This window comes from Eretmochelys imbricata, chromosome 1, assembly GCF_965152235.1.
Source record: "Eretmochelys imbricata isolate rEreImb1 chromosome 1, rEreImb1.hap1, whole genome shotgun sequence".
Classification (NCBI taxonomy): domain Eukaryota; kingdom Metazoa; phylum Chordata; order Testudines; family Cheloniidae; genus Eretmochelys; species Eretmochelys imbricata.
In genome coordinates, this window is record NC_135572.1 from 283,904,019 (window position 1) to 283,922,402 (window position 18,384).

Consider the following 18,384-nt stretch of genomic DNA (forward strand, 5'->3'; position numbering starts at 1 on the left):
TGCAAATTAAAAATAATAAGTAGAGAACAACAATGTTGAGACACAGGAAGCTACATTATCAATATTTATAGAAATATTTCACTACACTAATTCTCAGTACTTATATAATGCCACTGGGTTCTGGGAGTGGAGGACGGACAAGGTTGGAAATATAAGAGTGTATCTTATGGGTATGTCAATCACAGTTAATAGGAAGTATTGGGAGGTAATCTCTTTCTCACTCAGTCTCATGCAGGTTGGGAGACAGAACTCATTACTGTGCAAATAAACCTGCCAGCCAGTTTTTGCTTTCACCTCACTGCAGTTTGCAGGAGCTGACACTAGTTAAAAAGCTGCTTAAATAGGGTCACTAAGGGAGTTGAAACAGCTCTAAAGATTTGAGATGGGAAGCAGGTCATTAGACATGTCCTTTGGAGGATTTTCTTTTGCAAAGCAAAATTTAAGGAGGAATGGAAAAAAAGTCAAATATAATAATTTTGGCCAACAGAGCACATCCTAAGATAATACCTTCTATTTAATAGGAACAAATCAATTTATTCATCATAAATTCCTCCTTCAGTTCTATTTTTTTAAAAATGTGAACAGTGCAGAGTTAAATAGAGGAAGAAAGATAAACCCCCATAGTTTTAGAAGCATGCTTCTAATTAACCATCCTATCTCAGCTAGGGAAATATATACTCTACTGCAGCTTTTGGAATAAGTAAGCCTCTTTGACCCTGAAAATCCAGCTCACTGAAATGGATACTCCCACTTTTGGAATATAATCTTTTCTTATGAGAAGACTCAGAATTTCACTCTTTCTTTATCTTTATTTTACCTTATATAAGGCCAGATCTAGACATTTTTCCTGTATAGCTGTCAGTTAGGGTGTGTGATTTTTTTGGTGACACTCCATGCTAGCAAAAATCATAATGAGATGTAGTTATATCAGCACAAAAATGCTTTTGCTGTATAGCTGAATTTACTTACCTGACTGGCATAAACTGTATTGGCAAAAGCACATTTTTTGGCCAGTGGAAACAGGGTCCATGCCAGGAATGTTTTTTCAGATGTAGCTATTCCAGTACAGTTATAGTGGCAACTAGACCTAAGTCCCCATATTAAGAGAGAGATTTTACCTAATCTTGATGTGGGTGTGCAGCAAGGGCGTGGGAGTGAGAGGTCCTACCCTGTCTCTCACCCAAGCTGTTATGAGCCTCCTATGATGAGACATTTGGGTGAATGTGACTGACAGAACAAAATGAAGGTTTCCATCACTAATGGTGAGTATTTTCTTATTATATTCCCACAGCAACGAGTCTGTTGTTGACTCAGTGTGTGTAAGTAGAGCTGGGTGAAAAGGGATGTCATGAAATTTTGTGCCAGAGATTTTGCCATTGTATTTTGAGTGCTAGGACTTTTGGATTTCTGCAATATACCTATATTCACATTGAAAACAAACAATAATGCACACTTCTCCATGCAGAAATTTCATTGCAACATCATCTCTTCTCCAAATGTTTTGAATTACTACATGAGGTCTCTGATCTTTTTCAGGTGAATGTCTCCACTAAAAATTACAGTGATAATAGTGGAAGGCTCAGAAATAAAAATTTAAAACAGGGAAATTATTTAATGACTATGACTGTGGGCTTTTCTGCATGGTGCGTTAGTCCGTAAATTGAAAAGCGCACTAGCGTGTTGCACAGTAAATGGCCTGGCTCATGTGGATTCTGCTGCTGAGCACTAAAATTCTCTAGTGCATGATAACATAGTATTATTTGAAATGTGACTACATTAATGTGCCCTAAAGAACTTTTAGGGTGCACCAGCAGGGTCCACATGCATAAGTTAGTGCGTGAGATGCTGGTGTGGACTAAAATTTATACCCCTGTGGTGATAATTAAAGCACCTTGAAGACAAGCCCTGATAAATCTAGCCTAGGGTATAGATGTGCTAGAACTGGCTCTCCGGGGCCACTTGTTGTAATCTTCTTGCCAAATCAAAGAGAATATTGGGATATCTCTGCCTTTGATGAAGCTCATCGCTTTCTTGGCTACTGCTAAATCAACTTTGCTAGAGATTACTTATTTTGGGGTGCTCCTAAAAATCCTTCTGAAGCACAACTTTTGCTCCACAGTGCAGCAAAATGTATCTAAAAAAAACGCATTGCAAGAGACTATATCCTGACTTTTCTAAAATGTCTATTCTCTCTTTCCTATTTTAAATTTCACAGGTTGAACACTGTTATGCTGGAACAAAATATAAACGTTTCCTCCAAAGTACAGTTTAGCTGAAGTTTGTTTGTCAAGCAATGCCACCTCCTTCTTGGGTTTATAGTTCTAATGAAGCATTTTTATTTAAATAAGACAACTAGTGAACAGATTCACTAATTTTTCACTCTTCTGCTGTGGAGTAAACCCAAAGTTTATCAGAGCACAAAGGAGGAGATTTTATGCTACAATTTCTGCCTAGAGGATGGCATTCTGATTACTTTTGTAAAATTATGGAAGATTATAATGAGATGGGAAATGCCTCATTATAATAAATATACTGGAGAAATTATAAGACCATAAATGTAGATGCAAGAAAAATATTTGCAGAATATTTTTAAATCAAAACATTAATGAAATGTTCATAAAACTGTTCATAATAGTTACATAATATTGATTCTGGTTCTTTGATAGGCTAGGCTTAGCCCTTGTGAGCAGATAAAGCCATTTTAACTCATGTGCTCTGAATGAGCTCTGCATTTTGCGTGGTCCAAATGAACCATTTGGAAAAATAAATGTTAGTGGCAGTAGTGGGTGTAGCTGAGGCCTGTCCCAATATAAGTAATTAATTAGCACACCGAATTAGAGAAGTAAATAAATCATCAGGTTAAAAAAAGAATGTTTGTGTTAAATAAGATGAGTAAATACATCAGTAGGCTAAGAAGACAGAATGTCCGAGCTAAGATAAGAGGGAGAACACCCAGGGAATTATTTACTGTGAACTAGATGACAAGGGACAAAATAAGTTAAGAATGTAGAGATGAGTAAAGAGGAAGTCGAACCATGGACATTGCCTGGACAGCACATGCTGCACAGAAATTGGCTCCTGCAGAGTAACCAAGCTATCCAAAAATGTGTGATACAATATATAGTAAATGCAATGAGTTGTGTAATGTATATAAAGGGAGGTTTCTGTGTCGCTTTGGAGCTGTGATGTAACCTGCATCCATCCCCCTGTGTTTGAGTCTGATCAACTCAGTGTAGCACTGCTGTATCCCAAACAAAGGTACATGAGTGACGAAGGCTGGAGTCAAGCTGAGTTCTTGGAAAGCTGAGTGGAAAGAGGTCTCAGAGGGAATCCCAACTGTGTGTGGGGGGGAGGGGAGTGTGAGAGGGACATCCACTTAGGGTACATCTAAACTGCAATTAAACAACCACCACTGGCCTGTGCCAGCTAACTTGGACTTGTGGAGCTCGGGCTAAAGGGCTGTTTAACTGAGCTATAGACATTTGGGCTTGGGCTGCATCCCAGCCTCTGGAACCCTCCCACCTTTCAGGGTCCTAGGGTCCTAGAGCCCATGTGCCAGCCCAAGCCTGAACATCTACACTGCAATTATACAACCTCTTAGCACGAGCCCCGCAAGCCTGAGTCAACTGGCATGGGCCTCCCACGAGTGTTTAATTGCAGTGTAGACATAACCTTAGTAATAATTGCACGTACCAAAGACCATATAGAATTGAAAAGGTTTTTCTGGCCAGCCTTTCCATGCAAGAGGAAGACAACAAGTGGGTATGATATTAGTTGCTGAGGAAAGTGTTGATACAGGCCTTTCAGGTAAATGGAGATTGCATGGGGACAGAGATCCACATGTCCTGTGCAGTCCTCAGAGGTTTGGATGAGAGTCTACAGTTTGAGCCTTTTCAGGTTCCCCATGTCTAAACTGATTATTTTGTGATAGTGAGGCTGGTTTACAGTATATTTTCATGTGTAGTATGACTGTGTTAATGCTGGCTTGTACATTTTTTGTCATTGCTAAGTGTTTACAATTTACTGGTTATAATAATCTTAAGTACTTCCAATACACTTAATGTATCTGCTTTCTCATCATAACTATAACCAATATTGCTGTCAGCCTCAATTCCTGACCCAAATTCAGTTTTAAAGTCCCATGCACTCTCTTTTGGCTTAACTTTTCAGTCTTCTACAGCTCCATAGTTTCTGGAAGTAAGGAAAAGAAGAGAAGCTCATAGTGGTAGAAGTGGGACTGAACTAATAGTGATGCAGCAGAGGAAGTACCTAGTCAAAACGTTATCTAGCAGTTGTTGATGATGATGTGTGGGCCTTCACTTTGACCAGACAACAATATGGGAGATTTTGAGCATGATAAAGATAAATGTCCATTCTTAATGGTGTACATGTAAGGACCTATATATTGCTCTGTCTCCCTGCCTTCTCTCTAGAGGCCAAAATTGCTAAAAATGATATTTTTCCTCTCAGAATTTTGAACTGAAAGTGGATTTCACAAGAAAATTCGACTTGAGAAAATTTGTGAGTCGGTCCAATTTCACAAAATACACAATTTGAGAATGCAAAAACTGCAAAACATTTAGTAAAATGATTCACACAAATTGTTGATGTACAAAAATATCTAAAGAAACATGACAGGTTCATGGAAACAATTGTACTGGGAAGCAGGTTATTTTAACAACTTTTCAAGTAAAAACAAACAATAGGAAAAAAACAACAAAAAAAAACCCCAAACACAAAACAAAACACCCTAAGACAGCCTATCAGAATAAGCTGGTTAGTATCACGGAATTTGAAAAGCTTCTCTTTCTTCTTTCAGATCTATGTTTGTATTCTGAGTTCACAGTAAATAAAGGGACCATATTTAAAAATCTAAAACCATTTTTGTGATGGCTTTTTGTTTCTTGTAGGGTTTTTAAATTTTGTGTTTGTTTCGGGGGTGGGGGGTTGTATTAGTATTTTTGTAAAATAGTAGTACAAAAGAAAAAAAATTACACAGTATCGCACTCAGCAGCAATCTGAGTTTATTTGCCAGAGTGCAGGATTTTTTCTAGTAATTAGCGTTCAGAATTAGTTTATAATGAAACACTGTACAGGTGTCATTAACATTCTCTTTGAGCAGAACAACTTTGATACTCTTGACCCTCATTGTTACACTAATAAAATAATACCAATAGGATCTTACAAGAGGGATAAGGCAAAATGCCGCATTTATTGTAAACGCAACTGTTAGCATATGCTTTTCAATCTCACACACATACATACACCATGCAACACAGTCCTGCCAGCTGATGTTTATAGGTTTCAGAGTAACAGCCGTGTTAGTCTGTATTCGCAAAAAGAAAAGGAGTACTTGTGGCACCTTAGAGACTAACCAATTTATTTGAGCATAAGTTTTCGTGAGCTACAGCTCACTTCATTGGATGCATCCGATGAAGTGAGCTGTAGCTCACGAAAGCTTATGCTCAAATAAATTGGTTAGTCTCTAAGGTGCCACAAGTACTCCTTTTCTTTCTGATGTTTATAGTTACCAGTCCAGAGTCTGGATCAATCTAGTGGCCAGCCAGCAAATACATCATTTGCTTTTTCTCCCTATTCCAAATCCTAAATACTTGTGTACTTGATAAACACAGAGCAACTTTAACCAATATCACATGATATGTGACACAACAGACTGTCTACCCATTGTTTAATTCCCAACAAGGCCAAGTAAACTTCTCACAGATGATCATGTCCTTTTAGATCATAGGCGGAGTATTAAAAGATGAATATGACAGAGTAGATGCTTTAAAAAATTTTAATATTCCTTGCCCTTAAATCATCACATGACTCTTTTAATTTGAGTGCAAACAGTCTCTATATTCTTGGGCATTTACTAAACAATGGAAATAAAGGAAAGTTTGAAAAGTGTTAGTTAATCAATCCCTTCAGCTTCTCATTCTCATAAAACCTTCCCATGAAAGTTCAAAAGAAGACTATTTAATCAGTAACCACAGATTTGAATGTCAAACCCCTGCAATGCTTTGGACAGGACACATGGAAAATTAGATCACACATAAGCTTTTCCAACTAATATCTCATTGGCCAAACATATGCTGAAAATCCTAAGTGTAGGCGTTGCATTGACAAGAATCATGTGTCCCATTAATTTGGCATTTTGAGCAGATGTTCTGATCCTGTATTTGTACTTTAAAAAAAGGGTGGGGAGAGAGAGAGAAGAGTGGAAAATTGGAAAGAAATTAAACAACATTAATAGGTTTTTCTTGTAAATGCACTGTCTAAATATCCCTGTTTTTAAAGGAATTCCAAGTATCCTCCATTCTGTGATTCTATTGTTATCCTTTTGAGAGAGAGAGAGAGAGAGCTCTAAATTTTTTAAAAAAATATGATGAAAAGAAAGAGCAAAAGATCTTATCTTCTGGAAAAATTGGAAAGTAAGTGAAAAGATCAGATAGAGAGGTTAATCATAGGAAGGTCAACGAAAAAAGCATGCAAGAAATTTAGAACTTAGCATGATGGGGAAATTTCAATGTGTTTAAAGTTCAGGTCAGAGAAGTATCTAAGATGGAATCTTCAGAGATTTTAGCTACCAAAATTTATTATTTAAAACCATCTCTGGTCTAGAAATCATGCTGGAAATACAGTAAGATAAAAGTACAGACCATGAAAATTTAAAACTAATAAACAAAAGAGGCGAACATTTTCAAACTTCATCAAACGTTCAGAGCATTTTGTGAAAATTCAAGGAACTGGTAGCTGCTGCTTCTTTAAGGCGTTAGTTGTGATATTCAAAGATCTCTGAAGGAGCTGCCCAACCTGCCTAGGAGATAGACATTCCCTCAATGACCATGGCCTCTTACAACTATGTTCAGTGGAATAATGCAACTGTGGACCAACAGGGTGAGTCTAGTTCTAGTTATGCACAGAGACAAAACTTTCACAGCATTGGGATCTATACTACAGAGCTCCCTCATGCAAGAAAGACCACTGAACTAACTGTTTTCAGAACTGAATGCAAAACTTATTTATTCATCTTAGCTTGACTTCCATACATTCTTTACACACACACACATGCACAAATACAAGGAAAAAAGGAAACTAAACTAATTAAGCTATTTTGTCTATAGTCTCGGAAGAGAAAAAAAAAAGACGGAGAGATTGTTAGTTATTTCTGTTCTTAAATGCCAGGTAGTTGCTCAAAGGGGGACCATCTATGTATTGATGAACATTAGATTAATGAATTTGTAATAAAAAACTATGACCAGATCTAATGATTATACAAATTGCATCATAAATTAAATTTATCATATAGTTCCACCTTTTAGTACATGGGTATCACTACCACATGTGAAAAACATCATTATGTTTATTATTACATAACATAAGCTGTGTTAAAGTAATGTTAAGGTGGCAAAGTCAAACTCTGAAAAAATTGGGAATACCAGAATTAAGATTGCCCATGCAATTTTAATTTTCCCCCTTGTGCATATGCTGCGTAGACTGTCGGTCCTTCATCAGTTGAGACTGAGCCAATCACAACATATCTTCCAATCTTCTCTCACTCTGGACATCCTTCGCCATGCTTGTCCATATCTCCTTGTTAGGAAATCACCCCACCTCTTTGGAGGCCGACTGCATGGCTGTTTCCGTTCTCATGGATACCGCTAGGATATAGCTGCGGTCCATCTGTTGTTGCTGAGTCAGGACACATGTCCCGCCCACCACCTTTTGCTGAGCCTGCTTTCAACAACAAAGTCTTGCACTCCAGACTGCTACCTAATTATTTAGTTGGGGATGTGACTGTGGAGCGAAATGCCCAAAAATGTTCGTTCCATCGCCCCCTGTGTGACAGACAGTTGATGTTCTTCAATATTTGTCAGCGACCATGTTTCACTGCCATATAACATCGCTGGAAGCATGGTCAAGTTAAAAATTTTTGCACTAGTTGTTTTGCTGATTTTTCCTTGGAGGATGCCCTTGATATCATTGGATGTGCACCATCCAGCTTTTTTTCTGTGAGACAGTTCATCTTTCTGATCATGGTGCATGTTGACTTCCTGGCCAAATAAATGTATTTATCCACCTCTTGGATCTGCTCTCCTCCAAGAATTATTTGGGTTCTTGGCAGAACATCTGATCTCATGTATTTTGTTTTCAACCGGTTCATTTTTAATGCAACTTGACTACTTTTCGCGTTCAGTTCTTTAAGCATTCTCTCAAGCTGGGCTGTATTTTTGGCTATTAGCACAATATCATCTGCAAACCTGAGATGGTTTAGCCACTCATCATTTATATTAATTCCTCCTTTCAAGTCTGCTCGTCAAAAAACAAATTCAAGACAGGCTGTGAATAATTTTAGTGAAACTGTATCTCCTTGTTTCACACCTTTCTTGATGGGGATTCAGAGGGGAGTATTGAATAGAAATATGTCCATGCTGCAGCCAGAGTTCGCTTCCTTTAGCAATGTGATATATTTTGCACTGTTGCCCTGTTCTGAAAGAGCTTCAAGAATGGCGTTAGTCTCTATGCTGTCAAATGCCTTCTCATAGTCCACAAAGGCAATGCACAAAGGAAACTTGTATTCCCTTGAACTTGGTTAAGAGGGAAGATGTGGTCTATCGTGCTGTAATTCCTTTGAAAGCCAGCCTGCTCTCTAGGTTGCTATTCATCCAGGTTTCGTGACAGTCGATTTGTTATTATTTTAGTGAACAACTTATAGATATGCGAAAGCAGGCAGATCAGGCGATAGTTCTTTAGATTTTCTTGATCGCCTTTCCTATGTAGCAAGATGGTACTGGACTCTTCCCAACTGGACGGTATCTTCTGGATTTCCAGGTAGCAGCTGAACCTTTGGGCAAGAGATTTACAAAGTTCCTGACCTCCTGCCTTAAGCACTTCTGCTGTCAGACCATCCTTGCCTGGAGCCTTCCCCTCTTTCATTTGATGGACTGCGTGACAGACTTCGCTGATGAGAACCGGGAGTATGTGTTTACTGGTTTGCTGAAGTGATGGCATTGGGACATCTAGATGGGATGCAAACAGCTGGGTATAGAAACCTTGCAGATTGCCTCCATCTCTGTTCGATCGGTTACTGATTCTCCGTCCTGTTCTTCAAAGCCGATAATGATGACCTGTACAATGCCAGTTCCCGTGGGCATTTTTTGAGACTTTTACGATCTTCAGCAGCCTTTAGGAGCTTTTCAGTTAGAAATTTCTCAAAGTCTTCCTTCAACTTCATTCGTATGAGCTTGCAGAGAAGAGAGTACACAAGCCTGTGGCTGGCATTTCTTTTAATTTTCCTCCTCTTCTCCAATAAAGTGTTTGTATTCTCCGAGATTCTTCTGCTAGGTCTTCTTGGTCTTTCGCGCTCAACTGATTTCACACACTGTTTCAGTCTCTTACTGAAGTTCTCATAATCGTCATCGCAGTCTTCCAGGAGGCTCCAATCTTCCCTAGAAATGTTTTCCTTCATGGTGGCCTTGTCAAAAGCTATTGGTTGGTGCCTTCTGTTCAACATACACAGCACCTTTTTCTCCACCTTCACAATGAATGTGAGTCTGGCTCTCAGTAGATGATGATCGCTACCAATATTGAATGATGGCACTACTGAAATATCCTGCACGATGCGTCTTCTATCTATCAGAAAGTAATCAATTTCATTTTTTGTCTTTGCATTTGGTGTGATCCAGGTCCATCTTCTGTTGGCCTTCTTTCGGAACCAGGTGTTACCAATGAACATTCTCCTTCTCTCTGCCAGTATAGCTAGTCATTCTCCTTGTGCGTTTCGTTCTCTGATACTGTACCTTCCTATGAACTTTTTGCCCTCTCTCCCTCTTCCAACCTTGGAATTAAAATCTTCCATCACAGTCATATATGTGGAACTCTGAGAGAGGGTTTCCTCTGGTTCCTGATAGAATCCTTCCATATCATCATCTTCGCATGCACTTGTGGGAGCATAGATCTGGATGATTTTGAGGATACTATTTCAGATCAATCGGAGGTAAAGCACCTCGATATGCGATGACTTCAAATGGCATGAGACAATTTTCGAAGACCATTCCTTGTTTATGATGAATCCGACTCCTCCAACTGTCCTCGCGCCTTCTCCCTTTCCTAGAATGACCATGCTTCCATCCCTCCAGCTGCCCTCCATCTCCTTCTTTTGTCATGTTTCACAAACACCCAGCACATCGCAGGCTGTTTTTGCCTTTTCCTCCATGAGATGGTTTATCGATTCCTCCCTCATCAATGTTCTGCAGTTATAAATGCACACTGAGAGAGTTGTCCGGTTTCCTTTTGGTGACCTGGCACCTGAGATTCTTTGCAGCCTCTGGTTGTTTGAATGCCTCACTGATTCCAGAGTGGGGATCGAGGAACGTGCAGAGAACTGAGACTTGGTTTTCCATGTGCATATGCATTATGATAGAATCTCTAATTATATGATCAGAGCTCTGAGTTCTTGTTTGTGGTGCAGTAATGGCCTTCTGCTGCTAGAAGGCATTTCAGAGAATGCCCTGCACGGTTCCTGTAGGCAAGGGATGGAACATGCTCACTGTAAAAGGAATCTTCAGAGATTTTAGCTGCCAAATTCTAAAAAAGTCTCTACTGAGCATGTGAGAACTGTAGTTTTTTTCATAGATTTATAACTTGTCCAAATTTAGGGCAATTTTTCTGGGATGGAAAAGAGCACATCCCTGAAACTAAGGTGACTCCCCTACTAAATGTAAAGAAAGCATGGATGTGGTAGACTTTCTCAACAAAATGATTGCAAGGATTTTTTTTAATAAGGCAAAACAACATTTTTCTTTGATCTCGTTCTCAGAAATACTTAAACTGTTTGAGCTGAAACTTTCCAAAACATTTCAGCCTGAGGCAGACATCAAGCATTGAAAAAATCAAGGCTGAATGGGTAAAGTTTGGCAAAACTATAAGCAACTGAAAAAAGTGTCTAATAATGAGAAGTGGTGGGCAACCTGAACTCTGGGTGACAATAATCACAATGTGAAAAAGTTTGATACATATAGGATTTAATTATTTTACGTTAGGACTTTTACTGTGGGTCCACTGTTCCAAATCTCTGTGCTGATGCCTTGCAACTGAAATCAGTGCACTGTTAGAATATATCTAGTAATGTATGTTCAACAGCACAGCAATGTGTTCTTCCTAATGTCCTTTATCTCCTACAATTGGCGGCTGACAACCAATTAACAAAACCTAATAAACTTTAAGAAACCAGCAATTGGATTAGACATAGCCTGCTGTAGTCAATCAATATATAGGTAGTCAGTAATATGGTCCATTATTTTCAACATGAGGATTTTTTAAATTGAGGCCTGGGGGAAAGGCAACAGTTTTGGAAAAGCAGCTTGGATGGAGACATCCCTTAGGGATGAATTTATTAAAGTGGGAACTCTATATCCTAGTAAAGAGAATAAGAAAGAAATTGGTAAAGCACAAGTAAGAGCTAGTGAGGAACAGTCAAACATAAGAGTCCCACTTATATATGAAACACAAATGCAAACGAATGTTGACAAAGTGTACAAATGTATATATACAAATGCTAAAAGTCTAAATACTAAGATGCAGGAGCTCGAGTGACTGGCATTAAATGAGGATATTGATATAATAGGCATCATAAAACTTAGTGGAATGAGGTTAATCAGTGGGATACAGTATAAAATATATAGGAATGACAGAGTGGGGTCGAGCTGGTAGGAGAGTGGCACTATATGTGAAAGAAAGCAAAGTCAAATAAAATAAAAATCCTAAATAAATCAAACTCTACCATAGACTCTCTAGATAGAAATTCCATGATTGAACAATGGGATAATAGAAGAAGGAATATGCTACCAACCACCTGACCAGGATGGCAACAGTGATTTTGAAATGCTCAGGGAGAATTAGAAAGGTTACAAAGTCAGAAAACAGAATAATAATGGAGGATTTCAACTATCCTCATATTGACCAGGTATATGTCACCCAAGGAAGGGATGCAGAGATAAAATTTCTAAACACCATAAATGACTGCTTGTTGGAGCAGCTTCTCCTGGAGCCAACAAGGAGAGAGGTAATTCTTGATTTAGTCAAAGAGAAGCACAGAATCTGAACTAAGAGGTGAATATAGCTGAACTGCTTGGTAATGTCAATAATGTAATTAAATTTAACATCCTAATAGGGAGAAAAATGCCAAAGGAAACCACTACCGTAGACTTAATTTCAAAAAGGGAACTGTACTAAAAAGGAGGAAGATAAACAAAAAATTAAAAGGAAGAGTCACAAAGGTGAAATGCCTACAAACTGCAGAGGACCTTTATACAGGCTCAAACTAAATGTGTACTTCAAATACATACATAAATAAATAAATAAACAGCCAGAAGACCAAAAAAATGCCACCATGGCTAAACAACAGAATAAAAGTAGCAGTTAGAGGTAGAAAGGCATCCTTTAACAATTGGAAATCAAATTATAGTGAGGAAAATAGAAAGGAGCATAAACTCTTGCAAGTCAAGTGTAAAAATGTAACAAGGCAGATTAAGAAAGAATTTGAAGAGCAACTGGATAAAGACACAAAAAGTAACAGCAATTTTTTAAAAGTACATAAGAAGTGACCTGCCAAACAATCAGTGGGGCCACTGGACAAACGAGGTACTAAAGGAGCACTCAAGAAAGACGAGGCCATTGTGGCCTTTGTACTGATTGTCACTGCAGAAGATGTAGGGGAGATCCCCACATCCAAGCCATTCTTTTTTATGTTGTTGGTAGAGATGTGTTGGAACAAATTGATAAATCAAATAGTAATAAGTCACCAGGATCAGATGGTATTCACCCAAGAGTTCTGAAGGAACATAAATATGAAAGTGCAGAACTACTAACTGTGGTATGTAACGACCACTTAAATCAGGGGTTCCCAAACTTGGTTCGCGGCTTGTTCAGGGGTAAGGCCCTGGTGGGACTGCTTCCCGCAGCTCCCATTGGCCAGGAATGAAGAACCGCAGCCACTGGGAGCTGCAAGCAGCCATACCTATGGATGCTCAGGTAAACAAAGCATCTCACGGCCTGCCAGGGGCGTACCCTGAACAACCCATGAACCAAGTTTGGGAACCCCTAACATGAATCAATCTTTTTACTAGATGATTGGTAGATAGCAAATGTAACAATAATTTTTCTAAAAAAAGATTCCAGAGGTGATCCTGGGTATTACAGAATGGTAAGCCTAACTTCAGGACCAGGCAAATTGGTTGAAACTGGAGTAAGGAACAAAATTATTGGACACAGAGATAAATACAATATGTTGGGGAAGAGTCAACTTGTTTTTTGTAAAGGGAAATCATACCTCACCAATCTATTAGAATTCTCTGAGTGTGTCAACAAGCATGTGGATAAGGGTGATCCAGTTGTTATAGTGTACTTGGACTTTCAGAAAACCTTTGACAAGGTCCCTCACAAAAAGTTCTTAAGCAAAGTAAGCAGTCATGAGATAAGAGGGAAGATCCTCTCATGGATCGGTAACTGGTTAAAAGACAGGAAACAAGGGGTAGGAAGAAATGATCAATTTTTACAGGGAAGAGAGGTAAGTAGTGGGGTCCCCAAAGGATCTGTACAGGGACCAGTGCTGTTCAACATATTGACAAAAGATCTGGAAAAAATGGATAAACAGTGAGGTGGGAAAGATTGCAGACAATATGTAACACAAGAACTAGGGGTCACCCAATGAAATTAATAGTCAGCAGGTTTAAAACAAATAAAGGAAGCGCTTCTTTGCACAATGCACAGTCAACCCATGGAACTCATTGCCATGGGATGTGAAGGCCAAAAATATAACTGGGTTCAAAAAAGAATTTGATAATTTCATAGAAGATAGGTCGTCCATGGCTATTAACCAAGATAATCATGGACACAACTCCATGCTCCAGGAGTGCCTAAACATCCAACTGCTAGCAACTAGGACTGGACAACATGGGATGGGTCATTTGAAATTGTCCTGTTCTGTTCATTTCCTCTGGAACATCTGGCACGGCCACTGTCAGAAGACGGGATACTAAGCTAGATGGACCATTGGTCTGATCCAGTATGGACATTCTTATGTTCTTTTTTTATTGTGGATGTGTCTTGTCATTTGTATTCAGTAGGATGATACCTGGATTTATTCCACTCCAATTTTTTTGTATTCAGAAAAAGTATAACGTAAAATTCAAGAGAGTAGCAAGGAAAGAGGAATGTGAGGTTTCAATTAATGCTAAAATAACCCTTGGATGAGAGAAAAGCTAAACCTAGATTTTAGCTGCTGTATAAAGGCAAGTGCAGTTAGTGTCTGATCCTGTGAAGTGCGTGGATGAGGATGCTCATTACTTCACAGGAGTTGCTCCACCTAGGCCTTGATGGGTAGTAAGCTCCTGAAGAGAACAGGGTAGCTAGTGTTCCTTTTTCCCTCCTCCTATACTCTGTGGCTTGATTTGCTTTTTTCTTTTATCTCATAGATAATCTCCAGGGAAACCACTAGTGTGTCTACCCAGTTCCTGAATATAAAGACAAAGTACTGAATACAAGTGTATCAAAGGACTGTTATATACTGAAAACACAAGTAACTATCTTAACTAATACCAAAACATTTTCAGTTTTCATCCGCAAACCAAAAAATGTTGGCTGAATACTGAATATTTTGATTTGGACATGCTGCCATTGAGCATGATGGGAGCTGTACTTTGGTTTGGGTACCTCATGCCCTAATTCTTCTCTTCAGTCCAGCTTTTCCAGTTGAACTACATCTCCCATGAGGCACCACAGCTAGATACTCCCATGTTGCACTGAAGATGCTCAGGAAGGGGAAGGATCATGCTGCAGCATGGAAGATACATTCCATGCCAGGAAGCCTAGCCCATAGAGGAGAATGGTGGCACGAAGCACCCAAACTACAACTCCCATGAGGCTCTACAGCGACATATCTGACTTGAAATTTTGGTTGTCAACATTTTAAATTTTTGATTTTTCAACAAAAAGCCAAATTTTTCATGAAAAAGTACTCTGACCAGCTCTATTATTTATATAACACTCTCTGCCCAAACCAACGATAGCTCTGATCCAAAGAGTATTGAATGGAAAGTCACCCACTGACTTAATGGGCTTTGATCAGATCCTCGATGAGGGAATTCTTTGTCTGTCTGATGCTGGTACAGAGTTATGCTCATCTGTTTGTACTGTTGCAGTGAAATGTCAGTGAAATTTCTTATCCTTCCTTCTTCCTCTGCACCTCTCCTATACGCACACAGAGCCAGCACCAAACAGGCCCTTATCCTCCAATACTACCCATAGCCAATGATATATGTTGGATGGGGAAAATACTTCTTGCTTCAAAGCATGGATAGTGTGCCATGCAATTGATATGCTATATACAGAGTAATGCACCAAAATCCTGTTAATTGTTTTCTTGTTTAATTGTCAAAGAAAAGCACATTTCAGGCCTTTTGATTTATTCTAATTCAGTGCACCTGGCAGATTGTAATTACATTCACATCATTGTCTCCCCATGAAGAATAATTATGTTCATGCTCAGATAGGGGTTAACCAGTCTTGAAAGATTAAATGGAAGTTTACTATTGGAATGAATTTAACGTTTGTTTGTTTTTTCACATTCAAACAGCTCAGAACACTTCAATATATTTGGAGAATAATTTGTGTACTGTGTGTTGCTTTGGACATCCTAACAGCAAATGTAGAGTTCCATAATCTTGTTTTGCTTACTTAGACTAGTAACATTTTATCTTCCCAATACAGTAAAATATATCAATGTGAGCACTGTTCATGATCGTCTAGATCAACAATAAGAGTGGAAATAGTTTAATATGTTAATCACAGGTGGTTTCACACCTACATGATCCAGTCAAATTTGCAGTTGATATCTGCATATGAATTCCTATCTATTCCTCCTAACATGCACTAGAGAGCAATGAAGGGTTCAACCATCTGGAAATAAAACCTTGCAACTGACAGTGCTACTTTGTTATTGTAGATTAAAGTTACGTTAAATAACCGCATATGAGAGCTTCACTAATACACATACGCTATAATTATCATACACAACAATGTTCTCTCCTCCATTCTAAGGAAAGATTTACCTACATATAATGAGAGATAAAATAGCAGAGAACATTACAGTGAGGATACTAGTAAGGTCCATTTACAAGCTATATTACCGTATTATTACTATCATAGTGTTCATTCTTGATGTTTTATAAATAATGAACACTAAACTAGAATTACCAGAATAAACTAAATGTATATTTTGTGATGTATTGTCCTAATGAAGTGATTCTTTACTTACTTGTTCAGTCACAAAACTGACCTACTTTGCACTGAGTTGTCTAGTCATTTGGGGGCAAATCCTGGTGTTAATTAATCCAGTTGCAAGACATTAACTTTGGTAGGACCAGGATTTGGTTCTAGTGTGAATCACTGAAGTTATATTCTGTATTAACTGGAATACAATATTTAAAGTTAAGATTTTGTCCTTGGTATTTTTAGTAAAAATCACGGACAGGTCATAAGCAATAAATAAAAATCCATGGAAGTCTGTGACCTTTCCTTGACTTTTACTAAAAACACCTTGAGGGGTGCTAACAGTTAGCGCCCTCCTGGGTGCTGACTGCCGGCCACTGCTCCAGCCCTGCTACTCCAGCTGCACAGCTCCTTCTGTAGCTTTGACCCATCCCCAGCCACTGCTCCTGCTCTGGTACCAGCAGCTGCTGCTCTGGCCCTGGAGGCTCACCTGGTCCTGGCCGTTGCTTCTGCAGCAGCAGCCACTGATCCAGCCCCAGGAGCTGACCTGGCCCTGGCTGCTGATCCTATGGCCCGGGGCTGCTGCTCAGGTCCCGGCTGCTAGTCCAGCCCAGGAGGCGAGGGGGCCAGAAGAAGGGGGGGAGTTAAAGGGGCAGGGCTGGGGACTAGCCTGCCTGAATGGGCGGTTCATGTGCCACCCATGTCTGTGAGGCTGTTTTATTGTGATATAGACTTCTGGGCTCAGGTTGGAGCCCGAGCTTTGAGACTCTGTGCCGTGGGAGGGTCCACAACTTGGGCTCCAGCCCGAGCCCAGAAGTCTGAGTCAGCTAGCACAGGCCAGCCATGGGTTTTTCTTTGCTATGTAGATCTACCCATAGAGACTGGGCTGTGAGCAGTTAGGCCTACAAGTTGGAGCAGGAGTCAGACCTAGTGGTCAGAGCAGGAGGCAGGAAGTGAATCCAATTCAAGGGTCAGGCTGGAACCAGGAACCTGCAGCCATGCCAAGGGTCAGAACCAAAGTCAGGAAGCCAAGCTGAGGGTTAGAGCCAGGATTAGAAACCAGTAGCTACACGAAGGGTCAGAACCAGAGTCAAGAATCATGGTCAGGCTGAGGAATTTGGAATGAAGAACAAGCGGAGGTAGAAAGGATTAACCAGGAGCAAAACTGGGCAATGAAGCAGGAAGAGGAGAGGAGCAAGACAAGAAGCAGCTGCCCTTCCTGACCAGCGAGGTGATGTAGTCAGTCAGGTAGCCTGCTGTGGGCCAGATGTACTTGTTGGGTTGCCAGAAGACTGACTCTGCAGCAGGCCCTGAACCCTGACAATATTCTGATGTGGGGTCCCTCAATCTCTCCTGTTCCACTGGGAATAAATATTTTTTTAAAAGTAGTTGGGGGTGGGAGGGAGCAGAGTGAGAGCATGAGAATGACTGTGTAGCCTGGTAGTTAGCGCACTCATCTGGGAGGTGGGAGACTCAAGGTCCAGTCCTCCTGCTCCAATGGGTTTTTAATTACTTATCTAAAGTGTAATAGCTTCAACAGGAGCAACTGAGAGAGCTCCATATCAGGATATCCCACAGCTGCGCTAGGACAATTGGATGAGAGGCATGAGACTCCTGTCTCCCTACCTAAGAAAGAGGGAATTGAACTTGGACCTCTCAAATCCTGTGTGAGTACCCCTCCTTCCTGAGCTAAGAATTATAAGGTAGCTAGTGTCACCTGCTTCTCTGGTGTTTCTTGCAAACCCTGGCTTAGGTGCCTGTCTCTGGGAGAGGGTTTAATGGGTGTAGAACCGAAGCAGAGATCGGCACCTTCCTCCAGATTAGATGCCCAAGGTCCCAAGAAGGGAGAGAACCCTCTTATCAGGATCTGCCATTAGCTAGCTTAAGCGTCTCCCTGCCTACTGTGCTGGCTTTTGTCTCTCCCCTTTTGTTGTACAGCAAGTGTAGGTACTTAACTCAGGCTTTGTGGATTCCAGTGATTATTCTAGAAGACAGGCATTGAAATGCTGAGCATCACAGCTATATGCCTCCAGGATCAATTTTTTTATTTTTGGTCACTATGACTTTTTTTTTCTTAAAATTTAAAGAAGATGCTAAAATATGCATTTTATC